This window comes from Poecilia reticulata, linkage group LG23, assembly GCF_000633615.1.
Source record: "Poecilia reticulata strain Guanapo linkage group LG23, Guppy_female_1.0+MT, whole genome shotgun sequence".
Classification (NCBI taxonomy): Eukaryota; Metazoa; Chordata; class Actinopteri; order Cyprinodontiformes; family Poeciliidae; genus Poecilia; species Poecilia reticulata.
In genome coordinates this window covers 11,004,247-11,011,956 of record NC_024353.1, presented here as the reverse complement: position 1 = coordinate 11,011,956, position 7,710 = coordinate 11,004,247, and the positions used below count along the sequence as shown (strand labels likewise).

Below are 7,710 nucleotides of genomic sequence, written 5' to 3'. Positions count from 1 at the left end.
GAATTCTGATTGGTTGCTAAATCTTGCTAAATCTAGATTGGAGAAAGACGATATTGCACATTTAGATTTCATTCAAGGTGTTGGAGACGTACCTCTGGAGAAGCTTAGGGCAAGAATAGGCTACAAAACAATCTTCCAAAATTTCAGCTGTTCCTACGAGCATTCATTATGAAGATTTCCTTCAACGTCACCATGTTTGCTGTTGCCTGAAACATTCCCCTGAATTTAGAAACTGGCTAAGAACTGCCCTGTAACATCCAACAACCTGCCGACTTTATAAATGCACTGGAATATCGAGATGGATAGACTTATTTATGGACTCAGAAAACCACACAAAAGACCCACGGCAACTCTTTTAGAGCTGAAGAGACCCACTGCACACGTTGGACAATCTCTTGACAAGACAACAAATTGGCCTTTGGAAAATGTTTTGGTACAATATTCCCAAAATGTCATGTTTTCGCCAACCTGCACAACATTGTGTGTGGTGAAAAAATAATGACACACCATCCACACTAGAAGGCCTTAATGCCTGAATTTATATCCAATTGTGCTAAATAAATAAATAAATAAGTGCTGCTTCTGTTAGAATTTCAATCAGATAATAAATTAATTAGGGATTATTAAGTTGAACATCTCACCTAGCATTTGGGTGTATTGCTAATTAGAATCAGGAATCAAACTTTTCAATCTCAGTATGTTGACAGTTTCATTGATTAAATTGTTAAATCAAGACTAAGCATGTACTGTAATTACTTATTTACTCATTTTCATATATAAATACACAACTTATACATAAATAATCAAGGTAATCCTTATTTATTTTTTTATGATTTGCATGCTTAATAGTATTAACATTCTTCTCTTTAAATTAAAGCCAATGGATACTTTCGTACATATTGTAGGTTTTACTCAGAACTTTCTTTAGCGTTTTTGCTCAGCATCAGAATCCCATTCCAACCCATGCAGACTCCACACCAGATCACTTACGAATTCAAGAAGCCAGACTTGCTTGGCCACACACATATGCGAACACACATTCAACCACGAAAACCCACAAGAGAGCAGGGGGAGGAACCTGCAGAGGTCAGTATAGCAGCACCAAATGATCAAAGGGTTGGACTTCACGAGTGGGTGTACTCCTCTCAGATGGTGTACAAAGTTTGGAGTGTGCTATGTACGCGTATGATGCTGTGTGTGTGTGTGTGACTTCTCAGGGGGCAGAGAAATTTTCTTTTCTATTTGACACTTTGTGTTATTGTGTTCTGCCAAATCAGCCTGCACCTGTTATCATACGAGCAAAAACAAAAAAGGAAAAAAAAAAAAAGGTTAAATTATCAACTCCAGCTGAAAGCCGTGGTGAGATTTCCTTTGTTAATTAATTCCATGCCTGCCATTCTCGTAAACTCTGAATTTCTAACACGTGTACCCAAAAAAAAAAGGAAAAAAAGAAAAAGAGAAACACAGAACGGTTGCTGTTTGGAGGAGGGGTGGCGGGGGAAGGTGGGGACTGAAAGAAAAAGAGTATTCTTTTCCTCCTCCTCTCTGCTAGTTTTAATTGCAAGGTGCAAAAGTGAAATGCCTGTGCTACATGATAGTGTTAGAGGAAACAGGAGTGTCAATGAGTGAAGGTGGGGGTGGAGGACGAGGATGAGGGGATGGAGGGGTGAAAAGGGGATGACGGGCAGACAGTGGAGGGGCAGATCAGTGATGGGATTGGAGGTGTGTCGCACTGGACCTGCGCGTGTTTGTGTGTGCGTGTGCGTGCACGTGTGTGCTTGAGTAAGTGACAGATAGGAAAAGTGAGTCCCCAAGGTGCTCTCGAAAGAGCAATAGATAAAGATTCTCGGGGGAAATTTCTCTCATTAGTCTTCAGATACAGCTCGGTAATCCAGCCATGGCAGGTTACTGTTTGTCACCGAATAAAAACAAAGAACAGAAATAAAAAGAAAAGGAATAAATAAATAGGAAAATATTATTTTAAAAGGTAAAATTCAGCAAATCCACACAGAGGAGTTAAAGTATCTTCCTAAAGTATTCATACTCATTGAACTTTTCTTGCATTAAAACCCACAAACTTTACTATATTTAGTTGGTGTTTCATGATAGACCAATATAATGATTAGTATAATTTACAAAATTAAAGTAAATTGTGTTGTGTGCAAATGTAGTCACCCACATTTACTCTAAAATACCTGGTGAAACACCATGCAAGGAAGAGGTACCTTTACAGTTTTCCAGAGGCAATTTAAGGTGTCCAATTCAAGTTCACCAAGGTTGGCATTCTGCATGTTTTAGATGCAAAATGCCAACCTGCAGAGGTCATGCGTGGCTATGTCCACGCATGTGGACATAGGCACCACATGCATCTGGTGCCTATGTCCAGTGGTCATCATGCAGAAGTAGAAGATGCATCCTGGATAGGATGCCAGTCCATTACAAAGACACAAATTTTAAACAAACACTCATACCTAAGGGTACTCTTAAGTAATCAATTTCCCAACAGTGATACTTTTGGGTTGCACAGTGGCGCAGTTGGTAGAGCTGTTGCCTTGCAGCAAGAAGGTTCTGGGTTCGATTCCCGGCCCCGGTCTTTCTGCATGGAGTTTGCATGTTCTCCCTGTGCATGCGTGGGTTTTCTCAGGGTACTCCAGTTCCCACAGTCCAAAATCATGACTGTCAGGTTAATTGGCCTCTCCAAATTGCCCCTAGGTGTGAGTGTGTGGATGCATGGTTGTGTGTCCTGTGTGTGTGTCTCTGTGTTGCCCTGCGACAGACTGGCGACCTGTCCAGGGTGTATCCCGCCTCTCGCCCAGAACGTTAGCTGGAGACAGGCACCAGCACCCCTCCCGACCCCACTAAGTGACAAGGGTGTAAGAAAATGGATGGATGGATGATACTTTTGGACTGTGGAAGGAAATCGGAGTACATTCTTGATGCAAGACAAGTCAACAGTCCTACAAGCTGCGTCCATCTCCTTGTTTTAACGCAGTTGATTCAAGTGGGTGAACTGGATCCCCAATAAAGCCAATTCACCTTCAGGAAATTGAGACCTCCAGTGTCACCTTCTCCTTTGTTCTTGAAACATGTTTACAATCCTTCAAATCAATTAACCCTTGTGCGTGCGAGGACTGAGGCAAACGTAGAGGACTATGGCAAATGATACAAGTTTTACGTGTGTGGCGTCGGTTGGACCCCATTTCTACATAAGTAGCACTGCTTCAAGTCTAGCTTTATTTTCCTTCAAGTAAATGGGTGACACTAAATAAATCCTGGAGGCGGCTAAAGGAGAAAAGTTTTGATGAAAACGTATACATGTGTGGGAATGTTCCAATCAAAGCCCAGACTTAAATCCAATTGAGAGTCCATGGTAAGAATGGACAATTTAACTGATTTTATGCTATTTTGCAAATATCTAACCAAAAATATATTAACATTTGTCTTTTTAAGCTGACAAAATGCAATACTCATCATCAGACTCAATTGATATAGATTAAATGAAGTTCTCCTGCCTTTGTGAAGTATCTTCAACATAATGACAGCAATATCTTTAGTCACTAAAGCGTCCTCTAACAAGATAAACGTGCTATCTGTTGACACGCAGCACTGTTTACCATTCACAAGAATGAAGAAGGGGGGACAGGGGAGGGATTCGAAGTCGACGTACAAAGAGAGAGCGCTTTGATCGTGACACCCAAGATACTGCTGGTGTGAGAAAACACACCCCAGTCTAAGTGCACAACATATTAATCTTGCCACTAAAACAGCCTGCAGTTATCTCCTCAGTATGAAGCGCTTCTTGCAAGGAGAAACAAAAGGAGCTCTTCCCTCAAAAAGAAACGCGAGTTTTGGACGTTTTTATTACACCGTTAGCGGCATCAATTTCAAGCAACAAAAGGAGGCTCCTGCTTTCGTGCCACCTCTGAGACAAAGCCAAACCAAGACAAATGAATTCCACAGCACATGATTGTCTAAAAGAGGTGAAAGAATAGATCTCCACCTTTTTTTTGCCTCATGCTGTCTTGACAACATTACAGAGGCAACAAATGTGCCCTTTCAGGGGCAAAAAAAAAAACATGCAGCTCTGACAGTCAAAGGCCACTAAATGTAAGAGGGAAAATCCTGGATCTTCTCAGCATTCTAATCAATAATCACACATGCCTAACTGCCTCTTCTGCATTCTTTTTCCCCCACTGCTGTCAAGAAGCTATTGGATAATAGATGCGGTAGGAAATGCATCTTCAGTATTTCAAGTCTTGCCTCAGATTCTGAACAGGGACTTTAACTGGATCTTTATAGTGGCTACATTTGTTTTGCTCTACAACTTTGCATTTTAGCTCTGTCTGGTTAGGGTCTACGTCCCATTCTCATGTCCTTTACAGCCTGAAACAGGTTTTCTTCAAAGATCACACATGTATTCACCTCCACCATGTTTTAACATGATAGTGATGTGTTCAGCTCTCTGCAGTTCATCCAGAGATAACATGGACCTGGACACTGCTCTTCTGATCGATGCTCTCATCCATGTCATGGTGGATTTAGAGTGGAGCTGCAAACCTAGTCAAATTTCAATCATCATCACCATGTCGATGTGGACCATATTGCATTTGGACTTCATGTTTGGTAGATCATAAAATATTCAGTGCCGTGCCTTAAAATTAGGTTTTACGCCAATATATTTGGAAGTTTGGATGAAGTTTTCCTGTCCTTGTTTTCACTGATCTTTTTATGCACACTAGGAAGTATTGTGTCAGAAAAGATTGATAGAAACAACAAAGTTGTAATTACTTTCTCAATTTTACTAAAAAACACATTTTTAAGCTCGATTAAAGTGGTTTTTAGCTTTTCCGCAAAAGTTGGAAACACTTATTTTTAATAATGGCATTCATCAGTTTCCTTCCACTTACAATTACACACTATTGGTTCAGTCTGTCACATAAAATCTACTCAACTAAATCCATTGACGTTTGTGGCTGTAATAAAACAAAATGTATCCGTAATTGTTCCTTTGTGTCTGTATCATCTCAACCGAGCAGGAAATCTGTGGCATCATGAGCCTCAGCAGTCCATTACACCTGCCGCTCCCCATCTCGCTCGTTATCCTTGCAGGTCAGAGGTCAGGCCCCGCTCATCCCTGGTGGTCTCTTAACTCTTAGCACAACAAAGAATGCAGATGACACATCACCATTGCATTGGAAGGTTATGCACTGTCCAGCCTACAGAGGTCTCCGACGCCTCGCTCATTGCATATTTCAGAAAATGGGTCCACGTGTCTCAGTCCAAGCCTTTCTGCTGGAATGACCGGTGGTTTCCCTCTCACCATGTGCAGGCAGGAGGAGTGTGTGTGTGTGTGTGTGTGTGTGTGTGTGTGTGTGTGTGTGTGTGTGGAGAGGATAACATTTCAGCACTGTGATGACCTTGGAAATAGCCCTGTCTAGTTGTTCTTTAACACAAGCACAGCTCCCGTTTTATGGATGCCTTTGTATTATTAATACCATGAGGCGAGAGGTGAGAGACTGTGGGCTTATTGATACTTGAGTGCTGGGCAGCGTTGACTTGTTGTAAGAGCAGAATAATGCTAAGTTGTGGAATAACATTGAAACCGCAAACTTTCCCAAACGCTGGATAAAAGAGTGGCTGTTCCACACGCTCGGAAGGCCACACATGAGCTCATTTTGGAGCGTTTTATCATTCTGTTGGGATCAACCTACTGCTAATATATCACGTCCTTCTGTTCCGAATGGAAAAGATCAAGCTGGACGCCTGTAAATGTGATTTCTCGCTCAGGCAAAAAACACTGATGTTCTTTGAGCATGGTGGAACCCTCTGGACTCTGGAAAAAGCAACAAAGCAGAATTATTGCACCTCGAGTTGTCGGGCTGGAGCCGGTCACGCTCCGCTGAAAGTCCTGCCTGCGACTGAGATGGCACGTCGATCAACTGGATGTCCTCGGGTGCGAGCCCGGCTGGCCAAGCAGAAGCGGCCACAGAGCTTGCGAAACACTTCTCTTTTTTGTTGCCCAAACTTCAGGGCAAACCATGCTGAGGGAGTCGATGTTTGCTTGCGAGTTGGAGGGAAGTTGCACTACACCTCCCCGAGGCCAGTCTTCTGAAATGCCTGAAAGTGGGACAAACCCAGCGTCAAATCCACCACACGCGTCACACCAAAGTCAGCAGAAAGTCGGATGTAGCACAAAAATTCTGGTGAATGGACAACAAGTGAGTCTTTCTACTGGCTGCTATGCACACAGCAGTAATCAAATATGGATTATTATGACATGTATAACAAACCCTATACAAAGTATACAAAGAGTGGATGTGGGAACACAGAGGAGCGCTACGGTGAAGACAAAGATACAACATTACAGAAGATTATGACTTCTCCCTTCATTTGAATCTGCACTCAACTTGAATAAAGCTATTTATAGAGGTGGCTTTGGATCTGCTGGGAGAATTATGTAAATTCAAATAACATATTCTTTATATCAGAGTAAAAATAATGAAGGGCCCCCGTAATGCAGTTGCCGTAACAATGGATCGGTTTGAGGAAGATTTTTCTCCAACCCTGATCTTGCAGAACAATGCCTTGTTCATGGACAATTAAAACAAAGAGCAATGGGGGTTCTGCTGGGACGCGGCCATGAACATAAATGTCCTTTTATGGCGCGTGCAAATTGTCCCTCCTTTCACAACGACTGAGCAGGCTCAACCTTAAGGGATCAAAAATCACACACGCGGGGATCCTTCTCATCCATTTCCTCGTGCAGTGTCACCCTTTTCTTAAGGCCTTTGCCTCCAAATGCTCCAGCGTTTTGTAAAACTCGCACTATTTTTCTGCTGGTGATGACACAAAAACATCAGATTAGCCTTTCATTCTTCGCATTCTGCATGTGACAGGCTGGTAATAACCCATGGCTCATAGCACATTTGGTATGGATGCAGAGAGCACATTTCAGGAAAAGATGTGACTTTTTCTAAACTAGCACTGAACCAGAGTTGCCTTCTTCTGTAATGAGTTTAAAACCTGAGATGGCACTTATACCTATATAATATTACGAAATCAAAATAATTTGTCATGAAAACAGTCAAAAAGCTCATAGAGAAGCTAGTTTCATATTCCAGTTGGACTTGGTATATTCTTTCACTGCCATTAAAGCAGAAGTACCAACATCTGCTTTAATGGCCAAGCTAATTCTATCATTGATTTTCCAGCAAACTCACAATCATCAAGAGGAACATGAGAGACACCTGACCCATAAATACGGATGAGCTGAAGGATGTTACTACAGCAACCTGATCTTTTCTAACATTTCAGCTGAGCCACAAGCTGATTGTCTCCATGTCATGTCGCATTTATACAGTAATTCATGCACAAAGCACCTCAAGTAAGGTGCTCTGCGGACATACCTTTCTGTAGGCCAACATTTCAGAATGCAACTGTTAAGCTGAATATAATTTACTTGCCCTCTAACAGTGGAAGATTTCCTTGGATTGCAAACAGAAATCCTTTTAGTACTTTGAGGCCTTCACTAGCAAAGACTAGCAAAACTATCAAACCGTATTTGCACAACAAAGTGCAGCAGCAACATGGGAAAAGATGCGAGAGCAGATACTTTCCTTATGTGAGGTGAGCTTTATCTGATTAGAATAAGTATTTCTCAGAAGAGCGGCGTTTGGCATTCCTGCGTGAACTGAAGCACGAACAAAACAT

The 7,710-nt window shown here is 41.9% G+C and overlaps 1 long non-coding RNA gene across 2 annotated transcripts in view; it reads right to left on the bottom strand.

Annotated features, from left to right (window-relative positions):
• Positions 1-5,366: 5,366 nt before the first annotated feature.
• Positions 5,367-7,710, bottom strand: part of LOC103459465 (uncharacterized) — a 134,885-nt gene continuing 132,541 nt past the window's right edge. For both annotated transcript variants that reach the window (XR_532748.1, XR_532747.1), the window contains one exon: positions 5,367-6,117. This is a non-coding gene — a long non-coding RNA (uncharacterized LOC103459465). The remainder of the gene's footprint in view (positions 6,118-7,710) is intronic.